A 25,808-nucleotide genomic window follows, 5' to 3' on the forward strand; every position below is an offset into this window, starting at 1 on the left:
GAACTGGAGTGCCAGCAAGGGCTCCCAATGCTGGGGGGAGCCCTGAGCCTAGGGGGCCAGATCCAGGCATGCTGGGGGCCAGATCCAGTCTCTGGGCCTGAGGTTCCCCGCCCCTGTTTTAGTGTTTGATTTAGCAGGTCTAATGTAGACTCGTAAATCGAATGTTGAGGGCAGCTCTGCCAGCATCCAGTACTCCTCGTTCTGCAAGGAGTAAGGGAAGCCGATGGGAGCATGTGCTCTCCTTGCCCCCCTGCTGTGTGGACGCAGTCACTGGTTGGCTCAAGGTAAGCTGACTCCAGCTCCTTGGCTCGAGGTAAGCCATCTCCAGCATATTACGTAGCTGGAGTTGCGTACCATAAACCATAACTGGAGTTGCAAACCATAAACCTAGTACAGACCAGGCCTCAAAGTGGGCTGCCCAAGCAAAGGAGACGAGGTTTTATGCATTATGCACAGCAGCAAATGACCAAACAGAAGAGTAGCAAATGCAAGTGACATTTCAAGGTGAATTCCTTTAGGGAAACAAGATAGCAAAAAATGAATGTTCCAGTATCTTGTATATGTAGCTGGCTGATAAAAATGTTCACTCTTGAGTAATGCAATCACTTTCAAAAAAAGAAAAAAAATCTTAGTCCTTGGAAAGGAGGAGGGGTTAGAAAGGTCTGGTGAAGGTAAGATGAAGAATAGAATCATTTAGGGCTTCTGTAGTTGTCACAATTTCTCCAGGGACAGCGTTTGCTACATTCTTAGTATGATTTACTGAAACTATATAGGCATTAATCATATGTCACTGGGTAATGTGGCATCCTACCCGGCAAATGATACAATAGAATATAGCGAGAAGGAACCAGACTTTTTAATACCCATAAATGCCAAGGTTGGGCCAGATTCTGATTTCACACTGGTTTTACATTGGAATAAGTTCATTAACTTCCCTAGAGTTACTCCTGATTTACACCCTTGGCACTCAAGTGGACTGGACAAGTAGGTATGCAATCTTAATACATAGAGGCTGTGTCTACACTGGGCCACTTATTCCGGAAAATCAGCCGCTTTTCCGGAATAAGCTGCGAGCTGTCTACACTGGCCCTTGAATTTCCGGAAAAGCAACGATGCTCTACTGTACAAAATCAGCCGCTATTCCGGAAAAACTATTCTGCTCCCCCTCGGGCATAAGTCCTTATTCCAGAACACTGTTCCGGAAAAGGGCCAGTGTAGACAGCCCAGTAGTCTTTTCCGGAAAAAAGCCCCGATCGCGAAAATGGCAATCAGGGCTCTTTTCCGGAAAAGCGCATCTACATTCGCCACAGATGCTTTTCCGGAAAAAGGGCTTTTCTGGAAAAGCAGCCTGCCAATGTAGATGCTCCTTTTCTGGAAAAACTGAAAACGGAATAGTATTCCGTTTTAAGCATTTATGGAAATTCATGCCAGTGTAGACACAGCCAGGCTGTGTGAAAGATTTGCACATATTTCTGAACGCACCTGAAATTAGAGCAGGTCCAGATTCTAGTGCTGGCTTTGCGCCTCAGCTCAGATTTGGGAAAGGAACCTGCTACTCCTTACCTCAGGACTCAGAAACTGTCTGTGTTTCCCTTGATGTCTTCAGGGGAGCCACCTGCAGCTGCCACCTCCCTTGTCTGGGTTTCCATGCATTGAGGAATGCATTGAGGATGGCTCCTTGGAGTAAGCCCATTGCCAGGTAAAAATCATTGCTCTCCCAAATCCAAAAGGTTTGATGGTTGAGGGCAGGATGTGCTTGCTTCATTCTCCAGTAAAGGCAGAGGGAGAAGGAAAACTCCCTCTCCCACTGCTAGCCTTAGGCTTTAATATGCTGGCAGCACTAGATCGCCAGTAATACCGAAGGTGGTAACTAAGAAGCCCTGAATGATCCTTAGTGGCTGCATATTAGGGAAGAAGAACATCATACACATCAGCTACATGGTTCTTTCTACAGCTTCTCCTTGCAAAGCAATTGTGCAGCTTAGGGCTGATGGAAAACAAGGATTTATTTCCATGATAAAAATGAGAGCAGGGGTAAAGGAACTTCCACAGTCCTTGCAATCTGAGGCCATGTAATTATCCTGAAGCTGTAAGTTATTTGATGCTTTTAGCCAGTAACCGAGCAGTTCATTGGCATTGTTTTTTCTGGACAGACAATTGTCAGCACTATAAAATAGGCTAGCCAGTCATGGGGCCATTGCAAACAGCAGTGGTTGACGGGCATTGATACTCATGCTGGCACTATGCACCTGCTCCCAGAATATAAACTCCATGCACCAATTCCCCTCCCATGTATACTGGTTTTACACTAGTGTTACTCCATTGATTTCAGTGGAGTTATTGTTTATTTATACTTGAGTTGAAATTAGGCAAATCAGACCCTCTGTTTTTGTGTTGTGCCCCCTGTGCTGAATTCTCCAGAGAGATACTCGCAAGTCATTGCGGGATAGCTGGGGTTAGTCTGTAACTTTAAAAACAACGAGCAGTCCTGTGGCACCGTAGAGACTCACAAATATAATATATCATGAGCTTTTGTGGATAAAACCCATTTCATCTGACAAACTCCAAGTCATCTGATGACAAAAGCTCATGGTATAATATGTGTGTGTCTCTACGGTGCCACAGGACTGCCCCTTGTTTGGGAAGTCATTGTTTGATAACATAGTACTAAAAGCTGGCTGGCAAGACAAAGTACTGGTAATGTTAGTAGTACAATGTGCAGAGTCCTCTGCCATTACCCATGACGTTTAACTCCCTTTGTCAGTCAAAACATATTTTCTTTCGAATAGTGTGACATGATGGTGAGTGCCACTCAGGCTAGATTTAAAGGAGTAGCCAGTTGTTGACCTTTAGCCAGAAAAGCTGTCGCTGAGCACTGTGCATAATGCCAAGTGAAAGAGTTTGGGCCATTCCAATCACCGAGGGTATGTCTACACAGTGGCGCTATTCCGGGATACATCCAGTATCCCGAAATAGCTTTTTCTGCGTCTTAACAGCACGCACATTATTTCGAAATGCAATCAAAATAACGGGCTTGCTATTCCAACATCCCGGTAAACCTCGTTGCACAAGGATTAAGGGATTTGTTGGAATAGCGGTCTATTTCGAAATAAGGTACCCAATTTGCGTAGCTTATTTCAACCTAGGGCCACTGTGAGATTACATTACAACGAAGATGTTTTGCACTAGATGCATTTAAGGTGGTATGGGAGAGGAGAGAGAGCTGGAACAGGCAGTCAATCATAAGCAGCAATCCCAAGCACTGAGAAACCCTCTTTAGTGCACCCATCATCAGATTTATTGTCATTACCTGTATAACCTTAGTGCCTGGGAGCCCCACCCATGGACAGGGCCCTAAGATACTAGGTACTGTATAAACACAGAACAAAGACACAGTCTCTGCCAAAGGTGAATGTGGGTCTGTATGGGTGGTGTGGCATATTGGTAAGACGCGACTGCCATGGCAGCTCTTTAAGGATCCTCCTTATAGCACCGCCACAGCAGTGCTTTCACATTGCTGCCCCTTTTGCTCAGTTACACGGCCATCGGGGGGAGCAAAAGGGGCAGATGCCTCAGGGCCCAGTAATTTAATAGGTCCTGGGGCTTCCATTCAGTGCAGCAGCGGTAGCTGGAGCCCTAGTGGTAGCCCCAGGATCTTCAGATGACCACCAGAGCCCCGGGGCTCCTGGCCATTGCTGCAGCAGCCGCCATGAAGAGCTGGCTGGGGAGCCTGGTTCCCTAACCCCACCCCTTCTACCTAAGACCCTGCCCCTTCCTGGGGGCCCAGAGCCAGCCACCACAGTGCCCAGGACCCTGGCATACCATTAAATCCCAGCACTTACTTTCACTCCTGGGCCCTGCCCCAGGAACGTACAATCTAAGCATAAGAGACAAGAGACAAGAGATGGCTTCGGGCAGACCACTAGGGCAGCACAAGGAAATCACAAGATGTGTGTATCTCTGACACAGGCATCTATCTTCAAGGAGAGCAGCAGGTTCTTAGCACCTCTGCTACTTATAACTATTGATCCTGTAGCCACGACTTTCCCAGGTGCCAAAGGTGGATCAGTAAAGTCTCTGAACCAAAGTACAGCAAAAAGTATGAGATGACATCGCAAGTGATCTTTGTGCTGTTGATGTCACATTTTGGCAGCAATCCATAGCCCAAACAATGCACTATATCCACCGCATGCTTGGAAGAGGAGGGAGTCTCAATGTCCCACAAAAATAATAGGGATTATCCTGGTGTTTTTTTTAAAAGCATATTTGTGTGAATCTCATATAAAGTTTTACACCTGTGCAGTTCTGGGGAGACGCTTGTGTTTGCAGTATGGTACCAAAGACAAAGGGAAAAGAAGTAGAGTGATCCCAGTGGGCCAAATTTAGGTTGGTAGATAAGGAATTGAAGTCCAGGACCTTTATGGTAGCATTCTCCAAAATGCTTCTAGTTCCATGCACAGGGCCAGTTAGACAAGCAGAACTGAAGGGTCTCAATGAGCGTGTCGAGGGGCGCCTTGCCCATTCAGTGGTGAGGGTGGCGAGAGGCCCTCGGAGGCCCCTCAAGCTCCCTCTCAGGGTAGAGTGGCCTAACAGCCACAGAGTCCATGCAGTGCAACCTATGTCCTGGGCAGCACAGCCCAGTGGCCGCACAGCTAATATGCAATCCCCCTGTATTCAACATGGTATGGCCCCGCGGCCACAGAGTCTATACACGGTACAGCCCAGCATTTATACACAGTACTAGAGATATTAAATAGTGGTTAATTTAATAGTCTATTAACCTCATTCATTTTTATTGGTTAGTCGACTATTCTATAGTTCCCAGGGGTGGGACTGGCAGCTAGGCTACGTCTAGACTGCAAGCCTCTTTTGAAAGAGGCTTTTTCGAAAGATACTTTCGAAAAAGAGCATCTAGACTGCAAGCAGTTCTTTCGAAAAAGCAAGCCGCTTTTTCGAAAGAAAGCACCCAGGCAGTCTGGATGCTCTCTTTCAAAAAAGCCCTGTTTGCATTCAAGAACGCCTTTTTTCGAAAGAGCACTTTCGAAAAAAGGCGTTCTTCCTCGTGAAATGAGGTTTTCCACCGTCGAAAGAAAAGCCGTGTTCTTTCGATTTAATTTCGAAAGAATGCGGCTGTAGTCTAGACGCAGGAGAAGTTTTTTCAAAAAAAGGCTACTTTTTTGAAAAAACCCTTGAGTCTGGACACAGCCCTAGTGTGCTCCAGTCCTACTCCCGAGGAGCCCCTTGTCACTCCGTGCTGCTGCCTCTGTATCAGAGGCAGCAGCTTGGGGTGCCAGGTGGGAGCTGGTTCGCGAGGGAAGTGAGTTTAGAAACCAGCTTCCCTTGTGGACCGGCTGCCTGTGCCCCACACTGCTGCCTCTGATACAGAGGCAACAGCATGGGGTGGCAACAGCCCCTGTCCGGGGGGAAAGAGGGGTCTAAGCTTCCAGGCCCGGCATGAGCTGGAATTGAGCCTGGCTGCCTGCCCGCCCAGCTTCTAATACACTTTAAATGCAGAGCTGCAGTGGGGGTTGAACCTGGATGCTGCGCAAGCCAGGACTGAGCCAGGCTGCTGGCCAGCCTGCTGAAATATTTACTGGCAAGAGTGGAGAGTGAAACGCATGTAGTCTACAGCATTAACTGATAAGCTATTACATCCCTACACAGTACGGCCTAGCGGCCTCAGAGTCAACATGCAGTCCCTATGGGGTCAGGGTAGTATGGCCCAACGGCCACAACATCATACACAGTAGGCCCAGCGGCCTCAGAGTCAATATACACTCCCTCTGGGATCAGGATAGTACGGTCCAATGGCCACAGAGTAAATAAACAATAGACAGAGCTCCCCCGTGGGGGGGTATCTGAGGAGGAGGTAAGGGGACCTGGGCCCTCTCTTTCCACCCGGTCCCAGCCCAGGGCCCTGTTAGCAGCGGCGTAGTTCACTGCTAGCTCAGCAGGGAATCCCACTGCAACATGCCGAGTTCTTGGGGACCAATTCCCCACCCCGGGCTACTTCCTACCCAGTTCTTTAAGCAATCCTCTCCATCTTCACACTCTGGTCCAGAGGCTTCTACTGCAATCCCTCTTGGCCTGGCTGCCATTGTTTGGTCCGCCTGTGCTTCCTTCCCGGGAGCTCCTGCAGCATCTCCTTCCCCTGTAGTAGTCAGTCCTGACTGAGCAGCTCCAGAGGCCTTTATAGCCAGCCTCCCGTTGGAGCATGCCCAGCAGGGCTGTGGGGTTGGGCCAGGTTAACCCCTTCAGCCCCAGTGTGGGGTTGATATACCCCGTCAGAGAGTGGATAAGACGATGGGGTAGGGAGGAGGAGGAACTGGGCAACCTTTTCAGAAAGGAAGAGCCTATAGACTAGAGGAAGGATGGGTTACACCTAAATCAAAACGGAACCAGATTAAAAATTTTAAAAAATTGTAGAGGAGTTTTTGTTCTAAGAGAAAGCCAATAGGTGCAGAGAAGTACACGGCTTGTACAGATACCTCTCTGAGGGGATGATCTATTAATGGAGATTCTTTGTATCTTAGTAAGCAGACAAGGATGGAAGATACTAAAGTACAGATAGGAACTGAAGAGAAACAGTCAACTGAAAAGAGTCCCATTCAATTTCATCACATGGAGGCAGACAGTTAAAGAGTGGCAAATTTTATGAGGACTTGAATACAAAAAAATAGAAGTCTAAATACTATGATGGTGACCTTGAGTTCCTGTATTAAATAAGAAGAGTGATATAATAGGCATCACAGAAACTTGGTGGAATTATGATAATCAGTGGGACACAGTAATACCAGGCTATAAAATATATAGGAATGACAGGGTAGGCTGTGCTGGTGGGGGAGTGGAACTATATGTGAATGAAAACATAGAGTCAAAGATAGTAAAAATCTTAAATGACTCAAACAGTGCCATAGAATCTCTATGGATTAAAAATGCATAGAGAATTAAAATTTGGATAAAAATTCCATGCTTGAAAAATAAAAATATAATAATAGAGGATGTACTATCAGCACCTGACCAGGATGGTGATAGTGACTGTGAAATGCTCCAAGAGATTAAAGAGGCTATAAAAATAGAAATCTCAGTAAAAATGGGGATTTTAACTATCCCCATATTGACTGGATTCATCTGGGTGGGATGCAGAGACAGTTTCTCAACATCAAAATTGAATGCTTCTTGGAGAAGCTAGTCCGGGAACTCACAAGAGGAAAGACAATTCTTAATTTAGCCCTAAGTGGAGCACAGGGTCTGGTCCAGCAGGTAAATATAGCTGGGCCATTTGATAACAGTGACCATAGTATAATTAAATTAAACATCCTGGAGATACGAGCAAGGGACAACAAAGAAACCTGCCACAGTAGAATTTAATTTCAGAAAGGGGAACTATACAATAAGGAAGCTAGTTAAACAGAAATTTAAAAGTACCGTCACAAGAGTAAATTACCTGCAAGCTGCATGGAAACTTTAAAAACCCTCCTTAATAAAGGCTCAAATTAAATGTAAACCCCAAATTTTAAACAATAGTGAAAGAACCAAAATGTGCTACCATCGCTAAATAATTAAGTACTAAAAGGCCTCCTACTAAAGATTGGAAGTTAAGTCCTATTGAGAAAAATGGAAAGGAGCATAAACTCTGGCAAATCAAGGGTAAAAGTATTATGAGGAAGGTCAAAAGAGAATTTGAAGAGCAAGTAGACAAAGACTAAAAAATTAACAAAATTTTTTAAAATACATCAGAAGCAGGAAATCTGCCAAACAATCAGTGGGACCCCACTGGGTGATGGAGGTAGTAAAGGAGCACTTCAGGAAGATAAGGCTATTGTGGAGAAGCTAAATGAATTCTTTGTATCCATCTTCACCGAGGAGGATGTGAGGGAGATTCCCACACTTGAACCATTCATGTTAGGCGACAAATCTGAGGAATTGTTCCAAATTGAGGTATCAATAGAGGAGGTTTTGGAACAAATTGATACATTAAAAAAATAAGTCATCAGGACCAGATGGTCTTTGTTGTCTCTGATTTGAAGAGTATGTGCACCCCAGGTTTGGATCAAGCTAAGTGTAACCATATTATGTGCCCAGCCACCGTGAATTAAAAAAAACAGAACACCACGCAGTTAAAAGTTAATTTGAACAAGTAGGGCTTCTGGAGGCAAATTGAGACTGAAGGAAAATAAGTGGATGAAAACTTTGAATTTGGGTATCTTTGATATGGGAACTGATTGTGACTAATATTGTTAGGAATGTTTGCTGGTAAGTATTTTATTGAATTTAGGAGAAGTGATGACCCAGTAGGGGGTCAGTATGATCTATGTGTTTTGCAAAAGTTAGTTACAAAACAGACAAATTATAGAGTAATAGTGGGCAACTAGGGGCTATGAGCGGCTCATCAGGATTCTACGTGTAGCCCACGAGACATTTTCCTTACTACTGCACATGTGTGGCGTTGCCAGATTCTGCTGGTTTCCGTCTGCGTAGTTTTTTCCTACCGGTATTACTAAAGCAACATGCACGTAAAGCAAGTTGCACGTGACGTGAGCTGCGTGCTGATTGCACACATCATTGACTGTGAGAGCCACGTGCTCCCTCTGCATCCCATCAAAGCGCTGCTGTGGATCAGTCAGCACATCCCACCAATTCTAAGTACACAAGTGCAGTTCGCAAAACTATTTTGTCACAGGAGACCACCTCAGTTACAACACTCTTGCGGCCCATTGACTGACTAGCCTAAGTTGCCTATCACTGTAATACAGGTTGAAACTCTCTAGTCCAGAGCTTTCTGGTCTGGAAACATCTCTGGTCCAGAATGATTTTAGTTAGTTGGATGTCCACTTTTCACAGGTGTGGCCAAGTTTCCCGCGGCCCCATAAAGTTTATTTACAGCCCCCAGTCATAGCTGTCAGTGTTCTGTGCTCTTATTGAGCTCTAATTTACCCCTAAATGCATGTCTACACTGGGAAGTTGTTTTGAAATAACTCCCCTTCTTTCGAAATAAGGCGAGCATCCACACTATCAAGCCTGTTATTTCGAAATAAAGGGTTTGTGATGTCAAAATAATAACGCAGCTTGTGAGGAGGAATAAGTTTGTTTCGAAATAGTTATTTTGGGAGTTATTATTTCGAGATAACTTAGTAGTGTAGACATAGCCTAAATGTCTTCTAACAGCCCAGTAAGCAGTGGAAGTGTTGGTAATGCAGCTAGATAACATTAGTTAGGGTTGATCCTTCTTTGGGCAGGGGGCTGGACTCGATGACCTCCTGAGGTCTCTTCCAGCCCTATGATTCTATGACTTTCTGTGGTCTGGAAAATTCTCTGGTTCGGAACCAGTCAGGTCCCAAGGGTGCTGGACTAGAGAAGTTCAACTTGTAGAGGGCACTTGGAGCAGTTCCTTAAAGCTATTCTGAGATACTCTTTCTTGACACGATATTCCTGGGCAGGGATGCAACTGATCGTCATTGACCTGCAGCTAATTACTCAAAGCATAGGTGATTGGAATATTCTAAACCTATTTCTTATGCCTGTGTATGTTTAAATCTAGCAAATGATTTCAGTTGATGACTGGACATCCATAGTGAGACGGCAGAGAGAGAGAGAATGAGGTGTTGGACGGGCTTATTGGCTGTAACTTGCTGCAAGCTAGTAGCACAACAGCTTCTCAGATGCAGGAGAATGATCAGAAAACTGAGAAGAAAAACAGACTATGGGCTTCTTCCAAAATACCCATTGATGTCTCTGGAAACAGGGATAGGTCCTAACTTAAGGGTCTGCCAGACTATTTCAATACGTGAGAAAAAACAGTCACTGGTTTAAAAAGAACAAAGGACCATGGCTGGAACACTTACTCCTTTTTCCACTTCCTCCCACAGGTCCCATCTGCTGAAATGAATGCCCTGGGAGTTCATATTAGAGCCACTCCTCACTGATTAAGTGCAATGTGCTAGCTGGTGTCAGGCAGTGGGAATCACTGCTTCGCTGATGACTTCAGCCTACAGGAGGCCTGAGAGTGAGAGGAAACAACACCAAATGTTGCCTGAATAGGGAGTCAGAGCAAGGAACATGCAATTGCTCTTATGCAGATGCTTTTACTGCCCTGGCAAAATGGAAAAGGGTGACCTTACCTCTCCCATCCAATGATGGAATGAGAAGTCACGAAACGGTCTGCAGCCCTAGGCCTGTTCTGTCTGCATGGCAGAAATGGCTCTGAATGCACATTGCGTTGGACTGCAGAGAGAGCATTTTCTTTTCTGTCTTTAATCTGAGGAAAAGGAAACAATTGCATGGTCGAACGTCTGAAATAATAGCCCCACATCAGGCGTACGTGGTTACTACTGCAGCAATGACTGGAATGGATTTATTTTCTTGTGAATGCCTTCCCACTGTATACATCAGGGATGGATCTGGCCTGCAGCTTGCTTTGATCCAGCCTGCAAGGTGCAAGGCTCAGGCTTCCTCCCCTCCCAAAATGGGGCAAGCCTGCACTGGCACTCCAATCACACAGGGGAGCCCCCGGCTTCATGGCCAGACCAAGGCAAGCTGTGGGCTGCATGGCCCACAGGCTCTGCCAGGCAGGGAAGGAAGCACCTCTGTGCTGGGAACTGCAGAGCAGGGAAGCTCTGTCCCATGCACTGGCTTGCAGGCTCCATCCCTGTTGCTCCCATTGGCTGGGAATCTCCAGGGCAGAGTGTAGCAACCTGCACCTCCCTTTCCAAGAGCTGCACCAGGTAGGGGCTCCCATCCCCCGCCCCCTCCAATCCCCCTCCTGCCCAGACCCTGCACCCCTACCCTCAGCTCCCTTCCACATACACCCTCCTGCCTGCACCCTGCTTCTGCACTCTACCTCCTGCCCAGACTCCACACCCTCATCCCACTCCTGTATCCTACCAACTGCCCAGGCAAAGAAAAGAAAAGAAAAGAAAAGAAAAGAAAAGAAAAGAAAAGAAAAGAAAAGAAAAGAAAAGAAAAGAAAAGAAATTGCAAAATTCTTGGTGTAGGCTTGCAGCCAAGGTAGAATAATCTCCTATCTTAATTCAATTCTCTGGAGTACATCTGCTGTTAGGATGGGTCATCAGTCCTTTGTTAAAGCTTCAATTCATAGCAAAGATCCTCTAGAAGTGAAAAGCTGAAATGAAAACAAACAAAATGGAGGAACTTTCAGGGCTCTTTTTATACTCTAGGCCTGGGCTACTCAATATGCGGCCTGTGGCCTGTTTGTTTGTGGCCTGTGGTGCGGTTTGGGTTTATGCTGGGCTCAACACATGGCCTGTGGGTGGGATCCTTTGAACATGGCCTCCCCTGGGAACACACTCCACAACAGCAAGGCATCTCCCAGGCGGGATGAACATTGAAAGATGCAAATGGACGGGCTGGCTGGAACAGACGGGTACAGGTAGGGTTACAAGATGGTTGAAACAAAAATACAGAACCCCCCCCCCCCAAAAAAAAACACTGGGGAAAAAAATTCTGTTGAAGGGGGAAAGGGGGGGGGGGGGAGACCAAAATTGTTGATCAAAAAAAAAGGACACCAAGAACTTATTAAGCTTGCTTCCCCTAGGTCTTTTGGCCAGCAGCCATTTTGTGCCGGAAGCCTTGGGGAACCAGGTAAGCATGGGGGCTGGGGGTGGGGAGGAGGCCGGGTGCAGAGTGTTTGTAGGGTTGCCAGGTGCCAGCATTTTCGCCTCCTGGCCGGGGAAAAATTTAGAGAATACCGGACATCTCAGGTGTTCAGTATTCTCTGAATTTTTTTACTGGGCAGGAGCCGAAAATATCAGTGAATACCAGACACCTGGCAACCCTAGGTACAGGGTGCCAGCGTTTCTAGCCCCCAGGGAGGTGCCGGGAGCGCTGGGGCATTGTGGGAAGTGCTGGCTGTTTAGCCTTGTGGTCGGAGCCTGAGAGGTTCTGACTGGCTCACACTGGCCATGTTCTGGTCTGGCGCTGTGGCTTACGGCTTAATCTTCGTATTCATGCGCATCAGGATGAAATAAGATATTTGCATATATTTACATATAAATTTTCATGTATATGCAACCACACTTAAGTTGTGGCCGTTGGTGTGTGCTATGAGTATCAATGTGGCCCCCAGGGCTTCCAAAGTTGAGTAGCCCTGGGCCACGCTGAGGGAATCCCATTGTTCTCTATGGAAAAATACAGCTTCAAAATGGGGTTTGTCACGTGAACAAGTTATCTGTCCATGCAGGCAAATACTGTAATCCGTCCTTTACAGGCAGCAGCCGTTGCTCCCATGAATGCTTACTCCAAACTTCTAGTAAAGTCATTCTGAATTTAGAGGATGAATTTAGCTTTATAAAAACACACTTTCTATCAGAGTCCTTCTTTTTTTCCCTCTCTCTCTTTCTCTCAACTCAGAAATTAGCTACAAAAAGTTATGTTAACACAAGGATTAACGTTATACAGTTATTTCTATTTCATTTGCAACCCTTCGGGGAAACAAAGTTGTAACACAGATATGTCCTACTAAGTTATAACACAATTTGATTTTGTCTGTCTTCTAATCAGATTAAAGGAACTTTACTAGTTATCTTTTCAGAGTTGTAGTTTAGTTCTTAACATGCCTACACTGACAAAACAAAGTCATGGGCTCTCTTCCATGATAAAACACCCACAGAAAGAGGTTTGGGAATTTCTGCAAGGCTTTTCTTTTATTGGCTGTGAGGATTAATGTTCACTTTTGGCAAAGCAGAAAAAAAAGGTTAATTGCACTAGTTAGATTCCCTGTACAAACTTGGATCTCGAAGCTGTTCTTTACTTTTGGGAAATGATTCTTGCTCACATTACCTAATTTTTTAGTTCATCATTGGAACATTTTTCCAGAAACCTACTTGCAATTCTCCCAAACATTAAAGCTTAGAGCCCCCTTGCTTATTCGCAAATGCTTAGACTTCTTTGTGCTACCTCTTTGACCTCATTCTCTTTCAAATTATGATCATAACCAGGTCAGGGTTATCTTTTTCCATTCTCCATGTGTTTAATCTTCATTCCTCCCCTTTCATTACAAACTTTTTAAAATGTGGGAGACTTCCTGGAGATAAGAAGGAAAAAGATAAAATGGACTTTGAGATTATTATTTAATTGTCACAAATACAGAGTTAGCTGTACTTTTGAGTCCTTTTGGGTCCCTTTTGAGCCTCTGTCCTAACACCCTTTAGAAGTTAGATTTTATGCCTTCTTCAACTGTGCCCTGGGCTGCAGAACCCCTGTTCTCTGTGTTTATCCAACAGATATTACTGGGGTATAGGTGTCCACTCCATGGGTGCTCTGGGGCTCACGCACCCACGAGGAAAAATTAGTGGGTGCCCAGCACCTGCCGACAGCTAAGTTCCACACTTCCTCCACACTTCCTGTGTGCTGGTGGCCACACAGACCAACTTCTCACCCTCCCATTATGGAGCATAATGAACAGCTGATTTACCGCATTCAGGAAGCTTAAGAAGAGAGGGGGAGGAGTTTGGATAGGGCACGCACTTGTGGGGAGGAGATGAGGGAAAAGTGAGGTAGGTGGAGACTTGAGGGAAGGGATGAAATAGGGGGTGCTTTTGTAGGAACGGGGGGAGGGGCTGAGCACGTCCTGGATAGAGGGGAAGTCAGCGTCTATGACTAGGGTTATGTCTACATTATGAAGCCTATGCCAACATATCTACGCTGGCATAGTCCCCTACTGGCTTGGTCTACAGTACACGCTTATTTTGGTATTACTATGAAATCCACACCTCTGAGTAACATTGTTATATCAACCATAACCCCCTGTGTAGACAGTGCAGTGTCAGCGGGAGAACTCTCACTGATATAAGGAATGCCGCTCGTGGAGGCAAAGTTATTATTAAACTGATGGGAGAGCTCTCGCCTATTGGCTTAGATGAGTGATTTCACCACATGTGCTACAGCAGCACAGCTGCATTGGTGCAGTGGCACCAACGTAATTTTGTAGTATAGACCTGCCCACTGTGGACACAGCTTATACCAGTGCTTCCCAATTGGTGCTCCGCAGAACCCCGGGGTTCCACGAAGCGAAAGTAAGGGTTCCGTGAGAACCTGGCACTCCCCCACCCCCTCTTAAAGAGACAGAGACAAAGTGCGGTGGGACTCAGGGTTGGAGTTTTTTTTGCTCAACAAACTGCGGTGGGTCTTTTTTTATTTTTTTGTTCGACAAATTTTACCCTGGCAACCCTAGGGGTTCCTTGAAATTCTTTCAAGCTGAAAAGGGTTTCGTGGCCAAATAAAATTGGGAAACACTGGCTTATACCAACCAAAGCTTTTTGTTTGTTGTAGGAATACTAGCCTCCCCCCAACAGATGCTAGTTTAGTTATGACGACAGAAGTATTCTTCCATGGACATTGGTAGGGGGCTTGTCAACATAGCTACTTCAGCCAAGGGTGTGACTTTTTCATACCCCTGACCGACATTGCTATGCTGATACAACTTTTAAGTGTAATCACCTTGGGGTTCAGCAACTGTGGTTCTTCACTTTGGTAGGCTGTGTCCAGTGATGTGCAGTGATGCGACAGCAATCTCAAACCAGAGTATTGCTTATTTAAGTAAGGAGAGAAAGGATTTTAGAGTAATAATCTATATGCATGCCAAGCTTACCTAACATTTTATCATCCTGTCACGGTGATCTAGGAAGACCTCATTCACGCGACACTCCTTTTTATTCCATCATAGTTCACTTATTTTTCTGTGTCCTTAGACCTTCTCAGTCCTGGTCCAAGCCCGTATTGTAGGTTGGCTGGAGAGGGGGTACAATAATCAACGCTAATAATTCAGGCCTCATCCCTTAACAACTCTTAAGAGGTAGCTGAGAGATGGCTCATCTTGAGCTATTCTTTTCCTTGTGCTCGTTTTCCCACACAGACTTCTGTGGAGCTAAACCAATATAGTCAGACAGAAAACACCCCAATAACCAGTCCAACATGCAGAATTCCTAAATTATCTCAGGGCAGTCCCAGATCCACCACATTAACATGACACGGGGGCTTATCATTTGCTCCTCCATGATGTTCCTCATGTTTGCTTGCTTGCTTATTCATTTATATGTTGCATTTCTTCAAGAAGGAGCCAGGTGCTGTGTAACTTTATCTGATAGTGGGTTCAACTGCCACAGAAACCAATACAAATTTAGCCCCTGTGTGCTTAGTATTAGGCCTTGATCATCGTACATGTCAAGGCTGTTCCCCACTCTGAGTGCAGAAGGTGGGGGCCCACAAGAGACCTTAAATACCTTGCCTCTATAGGCTTCTGCTTAAAAAGCTTCCCAAAGTTACAGATTCCCTGGCCTTGGGAGGTAGCTGCCACCACCAAGTAAACCAAAAACCCCTTTCTTCTTGAACCTAGGAAGAAAGCACTTGGACTTCTTCCAGAGGTGTACCACAAAAGAGCTGGGAATAAAAAGAAAAACAAATTGCGATCTCTGATAGCTGGCCTCTCAGTCTTAGACATGCATAAATAGATCTCCTATTACCTTCCAGGACATAAGAATCAAATCATCACCTTAAAAAAGATGATTTTATTATCAAAACAAAAAGCTATACTAGATGTTGCTAGGTGTACAGAGCAGCTGAAAAAAGAACAGACTAAATAAAACTCAGAGAAAATGGTATCTCTGGGCTACAGGTTAGATACAGTGTATGGAGGGGTGGGGAGGGGGTGGGGGCACATGTACTTAGGACAGAGAAGTTAACCAAACAACAAAACAAAGAAAATAACCTGATTGCGACTAAATAGATATTTTCCTATCTACTTATAATCTGTGCTTCAAGGTCCATTCCATTTCCATTCCCAGTGTCCTTTGTAGGCATGGTAGTTCTGCCTGGTTTAATTTATCTTGTTTCCCCAGTTTTTAGCTTCAAACTCTCACAAAGAAAACAGCAGGCAGGTATAACTTTTCAATTCAAATTTCAACATCCTCTCCCATTGGCTCTCCTTGTTCCCTGCTAACAGCCCCTCTCCACCTGAGTTTAACCCTTTGGTGACCAACTGCTAGCCAACCCTCCTCCTATCCATCACAGTGCAGAACCAGTTGTGTTTTAAAACTCTGCCAGGTGGATTAAAATTTTGCAGGATCAAAAAAAAAAAATACAAATGTGAACAAGAACAATTAAAGCAAAAGTTGAAATGTGAGCAATGCTGTCTGATTATGTGATCCCCCTTCCTTTAATTGTACTGCCTTAGTTTTAATAGTGCTAATGCTTAGTTGTTTTTACTTCATTATCTTGGAATTACTGAGGAACTATAATTCAGGTGAGTCTTAGTGGACATAAATGGTCTGCCTTCTAATCTTTAATAACTGTGCTCCTGTGAGCCTAGGGTTTTGTCTGGTTACACCAGTTTTGTCTGGGATTGATTAAAGCTTTGGTATTTCAGAGCTCCTAAGCTCTACTAGAACTGAGCTTCAGTCCAATGACCTCCACGAAGGTAAAGCTTCAGACATGCAGAACTCCTAAGATCTGTAGGACTGGAAATTCTGTACAGCTTTATTCCCCAGAAAGGCGAGGCTCTGCAACTTCTGTTGCATGGCACGCCAAAGCTCCCCAAAAGTATAGCTGTAGACCCAACAGTTATTAGGCAAGCTGGCCATTTCTTTGTAACCAGCCCCTCAACCTAAGTGGAGATTTAATCTCCTGTTGGGCCCACACCTTTAATAGCCAAAAGTTTCATATTTTTCCAGAGAACTTCAAATAATTTGAATTATACTTACATCATCTCCCTTCAGCCCACAAATCTGCTAACTTCCTTCTTTAAAAGAGGTTCTTTCAAAATTGTGATTAAATTCAAATGGTCCAAAATGCTACACTCTACAGTTCTGCTGCCCCATAAAATTCTTTTTGTCCTCACCCAGATCAAAGAGTTGGTGTATTTTTTGACTGGTGAGTTAAATTTATATATTTAACGATCATTATCAATCACTAGGGCAAACGCACAAATTTTATGACTATGCTAACCATTCTGAAGGACAGCTTTGCGAGGATTCAATAGTATAAATTCAAGATTTGGGGCAGTCACTGACATATAGGCTACGTCTACACTGGCCCCTCTTCCGGAAGGGGCATGTAAATTTCACTAGTCGTCGTAGGGAAATCCGCGGGGGATTTAAATATCCCCCGCGGCATTTAAATAAAAATGTCCGCCGCTTTTTTCCGGCTTTTAAAAAAGCCGGAAAAGAGCGTCTAGACTGGCCCCGATCCTCCGGAAAAAGTGCCCTTTTCTGGAGGCTCTTATTCTTACTTCAAAGTAAGTAAGAATAAGAGCCTCCGGAAAAGGGCACTTTTTCCGGAGGATCGGGGCCAGTCTAGACGCTCTTTTCCGGCTTTTTTAAAAGCCGGAAAAAAGCGGCGGACATTTTTATTTAAATGCCGCGGGGGATATTTAAATCCCCCGCGGATTTCCCTACGACGACTAGTGAAATTTACATGCCCCTTCCGGAAGAGGGGCCAGTGTAGACGTAGCCATAATGTAGCTGTGTTCATAACCACAACAATCATCACTTAGTGGTTTTGAATATTTTTTTACCATCAGGATCAATATACACCAAAAAGCTGCACAGAAGAATCACTGAACAGCAGAATTCCTGTGTTGACACAATGTTCACAGGAAGAGGAGAAGAGTCCCGTCAAGTTTGTTTTCCAGTCAATAATGAAGAGTAAACATATCAAACCATAAATCCACAGAACCTCCCGCAACAGAAGAAGAAGCTGTGGTGAACCAGCCCTTTCCTGTTCTTCGGGGGCTAGGAGAAAATACGAGTGATTTAAGGAGTGCAAAAATCAATGCACGTGGGTCTAATATGCTTTTTCTTTCTCATTTTCCCTGCATGAAATAAAAGGAGACATTTCAGACCCTAAACTTTCTTCAGGCCCAATTAGTCAGTGGTAATTTACTTGCTGCTCTCGCTGTCATTTCCATTTTGGACAGTCTCAGAAATAAACTCAGGGTTTTTTTTTATTATTATTATAAGTGATTTTTGCATCAACCAGTTCTGCAGTGTTCATAGTTCTTACTTAACAGCCACATGATCAGTGGTGAATCAACCACAAAACCCGGACTAAGCTTGAGCCTGGCACTACCCTCAGAGAACAGCTGAGCCATAAAACGTAACCACACAGCATAAAAGCCACAGGAGATAGGAAAGACTTTGGTCTGCTATATCCAATCCTGGCAGTCATAGGAAACTGTGATTCAGTCACGTTAAGTCCTAATGATGCTAACAGATAATCCCTGCTTAGTGTTACAGAGGGAAGCAAAAATCTCTAAAGGTGGCTGTCAATATTAGGTGAGGGGGGAAAATCCTTCCAGTCCCTAATTTGATTATTATTTAAATCCTGGGTTATTGCAGGCTTCTGTAGATACAAAGGACAACTGTCACAAGTGCTTAGTGTTTGACTTGCAGATGGGAAATTAAAGATGAATTACATTGCTGCCAGACAAGCCCTGTTTCACCCAACTGTTTTCCCGGGATGCAAGGTAACTTCCTGATCCTCATAGACTGATAGAGAAGCATATCAGCACGTTTCAAGGGTGGTCATGTTAGGATTCCCTCCCTCTTCAAATTTCTCTTCCTTATCTTGGGTACTTATATGGGCCCCATCTATAGTACCTGAGCATATCACAGGCTTTACTGTATTTATCCTCATAACACTCCATGAGGTAAGGAAAGATGAACATCCCCATTGTCCAGATGGGGGAAAAGGCACACAACGAGATCCAGTAACTTGCCTAATCATTCTCTAGAGCAAGGACTTGAACCCAAGTCTTTGGCATACTGAGTTAGCACCCAAATCATTGGATCAGCCTTCATCTCTGGAAATTGCTCTTAGAATGCTAGCAGGCAGAGATAAGATATGGGAAAAATGAGAGAAGTGTTTTCTTAAATCCTATGTAAAAACAATGCCTCGTGTAATCACAAGGCCCACAGGGGGATTATTAAATGGGTTAAGTTGAATGCATGTTAACATGTCATCTGTACAGGGCAGCAAGAAAAACATGTATGTAAAGGAAATACTTCTACAACGGCTTTTATTAACCAAAAGCATGGACAGACTTTGTCTAGAGACAGCGTTACTTCTGTGTGAAGTCCTGAGCAGCAGCCCCTGATATAGATTATGTCATCCTGGAGACATCTTCTGGGTTCCCTGTTCATATTCTAGGAAATTGGGGTGAAGCTGTTTGAGAAATCCTACATTAATTGCATTACTCCTTCGTCTACCCCAAGGGCCATCAGAACTAAAGGGAACCCTATTACATGGAAGCTGAAGGGAAAATAACTGTGATCATTAGGGAGCAAACTAACCCAGAAGGCTCAAAAGAGGTAACTTCTGTTATACCCCTGAGATGATCAGTTACTGTTTTTGCTGTACCACGAGCAGAACCTTTTGTTTTGCTTTTTTAAAAACTATCTATTTATTTTCTTCAACTTTTAAATATAAACTCCTGAAAACAAACACTTCGGAGAAAGCTCTTTCTGTGAAACACATTTGCTGTTGGACTATGACAGTTAAGTCCGTTATTTTATTTGCAGCTCTTCCCTACCCCCTACTCCCTATATTTTAGGGGATTGAAACCCAGATCTGAATTTTGAAGCACAGTCCATCTCTATGTATTATGGGAAGTACCATCGTACAAGTGGGTACATTATTGCACTGTGAGGGTCTCACCCGGCATATGGTTTGTATCAACACGTGCAAGGTCATCGCAAAGGCTATCTTGTTCAAATTGTAGTCCTTTGTTTATCCATGTGGCCAGGTATGGGGCAAACAGCTGCAGTGTCAGTACAATCTTTCCATTGCCCTGCAGGTGACCTCAACCCTGACCTGGAGTACCAGAGGTTATTTAGGCTTCCTGTGAGTATAGCTTTGAAGAGAGAGGCCTATGAATTAAAGCTGACACTTTACCTTAACACCTACCCACAAATTACTTGTGAAAAATCAGGTGGCCAACTGGAGATCCAGCACATCTTTATCAGGCATCACAATGTTCAGTGAAGCTTTTCTTCTCCGTGGGAGCTTGCATGTACCTTTCCAAGACAGGAAAACTGCTTATTTTTAGGAACATAAATTGGAAATTCTTCAGCAGGGTGTGGGTGTTGGAGAGGAGAGATCTCTTGCTGCACAGAAAAGTGCACTGTTCAGTGGCAATATGGGACTAATGTCTGCACTGGCAACTGCTCCTAAGATCCACAGCACATTTATTCTATTGCCATGAAATAGCCTTCACTTCCTCTCCCCCTACAAACTCACAAGATTCATAAGCAAAGTTATAAAAAGAAAAAAAAAAGACATGTCAGAAAAGCATCAAAATTATATGGAATATTCTCTTCAGTACCCCCTGTTAAAGACAGGAGTAAGGAGCAGGAGACAGAACTGGTCTATATTTATTCCTGCTCTCTGCCTTCTTCAGCCTGTGTTATGAATGCTTAGTTATAACTGGCTAAATTATCAGCCCTATTAACAGTGTCCCTCTTATCTGATTCACTAGTCAAACACTTTGCAGAATTGAAGGACAAAGTTAATGGCACCCTGAACATTAGGCTAGTTCTGATCTCATTTGGAACTTTGTGACTCAGGCTTATCTGTATTCTATCTACAGTGGGCCTGATTCTAATCTCTACTCTCCCCTGTAAATCAGGAATAACTCCACTGTTTTACCCTGGTGCAAATCTGGTGGGAGGCCAGCATCAGCCTCACTCTGTGAAAGCTATCAGGAAAAAAAATGTTCTAATTAGAGCTAGTCAAATATTAGAACCAATTATTCATTGCATAAATTATTTAAGGAACTTTGCCTTTATTCGTCTCATAAATTATTCAACAAATAGTATTTGAACAGCTTTAGAGCTGGTACTATACTGCAAATGTTATTTGTTCAAATCACGTGTTCGAGGAATAACATCACTGAGGCAAATAAAGAATGCATTTGGCACTTTGGAGTCCTCCAGAGCTAGTTCTAAATGATCCCGTTAAAAAATGCAAAAGGGGTGTGTATATACTGACGCCAAAGCTATTGATCCATTCTGCTCTCGTTTGGTCTCTTGGAGTACCTCTAGACTGCAGAGCAATATCCACTAAGCTCAACTCAAATTACTTAGTTTGATGGAAGCTAATGCAATGTAGCGCATTGATATGCTGAACTCACATATGTGTTGATCTGGATTTGCTTTTTACCTCCCTATATCCACACCAGTACCGGACTAGCTAGCTGCAATAACTTCTAGGCATGCAGCCCATAGTTCCTGGCACGGATCCAGACTGCAGCACACGATAAGAGTGAGTCTGTGGAATAAAAATTACGCCTGATTCTTCACTTCCTTCCCCTGGTGTAGTTATTTATACCTGTTCAAATTGGGTGTAAAATAATACCCAACAAGAATGGGAGCATCTTCCATTCACTTTGAACACTTTCTGTGCGGGTGTGGATGACTATACAAGCAGCAAGGCAGTGGAGAATCAGGCCCATTTTTCTTTATTAAAATACAAGGAAGGGAAAATGAGACATTGCACTCCCTCAACGGCCAAGTTGTAGGTACACAGATAATTTATTGTAGAAGTGCAGGGAATCTTATTTCCTCCAGGAATTGCTTTAAGGAACAGGAATAAATGAAACACACATTGTGCGGTGGTAGATATTTTAGGACAGAAATTAGGGAGACGTGGTTATATCTATTACTATTGCAGGCCTGTTTTCTTTTTTTTCCCCTTTCACCATCGCCAATTCTTTCTTCAAATGAAAAACCCTCTTTCCCATCTGATATTTTTCAGGTGCAATCTCTCACCAGGAAAGAAATTTTCCTTGGAAATTTTGAAAAAAATCAGAGATACGGAACTTTGACAAAATGACGTGTCGTTCGCTGTTTAAAAAGATTCTCTCTTTTGAAAAAGCTGTATTTCAAAAGTGTCTTGGTCAAAAAACTTCATGGTTCTTTTATTTAATGATAACCTGGGCTATATATTTTAAACTAGATTTGTATGATAGTTTAACCAGACTATCACCAATATATAGTAATGCAAACCTGTCTAAAAAGCAATACGTCCCGTCATTTTGAATAGCCTCTTAGTCCTCAGATATTTCCACTGATTTGGGCCCACTTGCAAATGACACTGCTGCCCATCATTAGCAAAGGTATTAAATAAATATGGATTATATTGTATAAACAATCAATTGTGCATTTATCAATTGTGGTACAAAATTTAAAAAATCAATGCTGTAAGTACATACACACATGAACAACTTTGAATGAACACAGACATGAGTAACTTTACTCATGTGAGTAGTTCCATTGATTTCACAGAGATTAGTCATCTGAGGATGAATTACTCGTCATCAATATTTTCAGGATTGGATCCTGTATATCTCTGTTTTTCTATGAAAAGATGGATTTCAGCAACAGGGAAATGCATAACAAAACACTCAGACCAATTTGCACAGCCATGGGTTTCAGGATTCTTCTCTAGTGAATATGGTTTGTTAGTTTTCCTCATCTGCTGCTGGAGAGGAAGAGTAGTGGACCACACTGCTATTTTAACTGGATACATATATTTAATTTTAACAACTCTAGTGAAAATGAATATGGTCCTCTGGAACTCATCCTGCCTCTCTAACACTTGCCACAATCCCAAATCCATTGAAGTTATGGGAGTTTTTCCATCATTGTCAAGGGGTGCTACTGCAGGGAACCGTAAATACAATAATAATTGGCAGGAATAATATTAAAGGGGTATCACTGGAATAACAATGTGGGAGCAGAATTTGTGTCATATGTGTGAGGTGATGGAGAAAGTAGCACGTCCAAAACTTTCTGGCAGGGCTGACCTTATGAGTGGGCGACTGCTGAGCGGGTAGTGCTCTGAACACTGCAAACTGGCAGGAGTGGGCTGCCAGACTGGGAGAGAGTGAGGATTATCCAAGGATTGGAGCCCCTCACCAGCTGAGCGGTTCTGAGCTAGTGATGCCTCCCAGAGCTGACAGCCTCTTGAGCAGGTTCAGGCTGCAGGGCTCCCCCTTGAGGAGCCAGATTTCTGTTTGAAAATTTGTTTAGTGATCTCTGTGTGAAAAATTTCAGCCAGCTCAAATGCTAACATTCATCTGATTCACAAAGCAGTTCTGCTCTCAGGAAAGTCTGGGTAAAAATGGCCCTGTCTTAAACAACATATTTGTTCATGGGGGCAAATTCTGGTCTAAGTTACACCAGCGTAAATCCAGAGTAACTCAGCAGCTATTCCAGATTTACTCTGGTGTTACGGGCCATGTGCAAACTCTCTAGCAGTCATGTCTTGTATATGGAGCGCATAAAGTTGCAAATTGGTAAGTGTGTGGGAGGCTAAAGCTGAAAGAGCCCCATTCCATCAATTTTACATGAGCAACATCCAATGATTTCATGTATACACTGCATACAATTGACAGGATAAGCAAGGGCAGAGAGTCTAAGCTGGTGTTTATTACATAGGGGAGGAACTGGAAGAAGGGGTAAGACTCACTTCTGAATTTGGTCCTAGGGGCATTATTTTCACTAATTCTAAAGTGATGTAATGTCAACAAGACAGATTTTAATGGCATGACATCAGTTTACACGAGGTGAGGATCAGCTCACTTTCTTTAAATGAATAAAAGCTCATCAGCCTGATTAAACTGTGATTCTGTTCTGAAGTCCTTGCAGCTACTTTAGATTTAACACTACTATACGTGAAACAAAACCTGGCCTTGCAGCTAATAATTAGAATATTTATCAACTTATACTGCACTTTCCACTCCTGTAATTAAGCCCCTTGGACTACATTTAAAGCAAGCTAATGCTTGAATCAGTACAACAGAAGACTCCATAAAATCAATTCACATTAAAGGTCCTTCTCCTGATGGTGACTAATTAAACAAATTAATCAACAGCCTGATTAAACACAATTACACTGAAATGAAATTATCTCGATCAGTGGGAATGCAGAAATGCCATTTTTAAAAATTATGTCTCTTTCAGTAGTATGACAGTAGGGATTTTGTGTGTGTGTGTGTGACTGCAATAGGTTTTCTCTCTCTTTCATTTAAAAATGGACTACTTAATTACTCATTTCATATTATTAATAATAATTATTAGTAATATACATTAGGTTTTATATACCCTAAGATACAATTGCTACCAAGTCTATTAGCTGAATAGATAAGCATCCAATTGTCTTGGCCTTTGTACCACGCAGGCCACAACAGCCAAATATGTATATTTTCAAACCATAAACATCAAAGGTGAGCCTGAACGAAACCCCTGGATCTGAACATTCCTGAGATTTGGGAAGTTTGAATCTGGATCTGAACTTTGTGGCTGACATGATTCCTATGTAAGACTGTTATTTAACCAGCTGCCATAGCAACAGCAGCAGTGTTGCTGTTGTGGGATGGGCAGCAGGCAGTATGGACCAGCTGCCCGAGTCCAAGCCTGCCCAAATCCCTGGGACTGAGTTCAGGTGACTAGCCACAGCTGCCACTAGTGCCGCAAAGTCCACACTGTTATTTTAGCATGCTTATGTGAGCTGAGCTAGCTCACGTCCATTCGTGCTGTGAATCATTCCGCAGCAGCAGGCCAGACATGTTCTAGCATGGGCCAGATTGCTCTGATGTTTGCAGAGGGAGCAGCAGGCAAGATGGAAGCATCCAGGAGCCTGGATTTAGTCTACGGGGTACTGTAGGTTTGCCTGAGAGTAACTGTGTGTAGCCAGTGGAGCCTCTCGCACTGTAGGGGAACTGACTGGTGATGGAGGTTCCTATGTAACCCCCACTCTCACAGTGCGGGGGAAGAAGAGGATGTTCAGGGTGCTCTAGGAGCCGTCTCTGGGCAAGAGAGGGAGAATGGCAGAAAGGTAGGCTACATCTGTCCCTCCCATGGCATAAGGTCCCCGAGGAGTTCTGAGGGTCAAAACACGGCTTTAAGTGGGACTTATCTGTGATACATAGACCTAGTGCTATCTGGCTGTGTAAGTGTCCTTTTCACCCCGGAGCAGAGCAGTAAGTAGGAAGGAGCTATTTTTCCACAGTCTCTTTGCAGAGGAGAGCCACGCTTTGCGGGGCAAGCTCTGCCCAGTGCAGTGGTGACAGGAAGCTGGTGATTAACTGCAGTTCCTCACTTCCCTTCCTCTTTTCTCCCCTCCTGCTCAGCAGTCCCAATGCACAATTCCAATCTAGTGTTCAGGGCTGGCTAGCATGCTGCCAGCCAAACTACAGAGCTTGCATATTCTGCCAGCTCTGGAGTATGCTTAGATCTCAGATTGTTAACATCCATGCAGCCTGGTGTCTGGAGGCTTGACTGTACTCCCTTGTATGATGCTCCCTGAGGAGAGGAGAGCAGATACCATGGAGTAAACAACCCTTTATTTGTTCAGCTAAGATGCACTCTATTTGCTATAGCTCCTTTAAGGATTTCACCACCTATTCATCAGCCTCTAAACCTGCTGGCCATTTCAGGGAAGGTCCAGTCTCCCAGTTGTCCAGTGCCTGTCTGTGTGGAGGGCATACTGCTTCCAGGGTTTGTGCCAAGCCATTCGTTACTGTGAACAACTCTTGCTGATAAATATATTAGGGATCCACACATGTCTTCCCTACAGACTATGTAGCAAGTAATTGGCTCCAGCCCTGTAGAAGGCAGATGCTTTTAATGCTCCTGCACAATGACCCTATGAGAGAAAATGGAGAGTTTGATGTATTTGCACAGTGTGTTGGGTAAAGGATAAAGACTGTGTTGAAATAAATCTGTCAAGTTGCTGAAAACAAATTGTACTGCTGCTGCTCCTTTCCTTCCCTGCTGTTACTATGGTTTCTTGGC

This window comes from Pelodiscus sinensis, chromosome 3 (genome assembly GCF_052426305.1).
Source record: "Pelodiscus sinensis isolate ZL-2025 chromosome 3, ASM5242630v1, whole genome shotgun sequence".
Taxonomy (NCBI): domain Eukaryota; kingdom Metazoa; phylum Chordata; order Testudines; family Trionychidae; genus Pelodiscus; species Pelodiscus sinensis.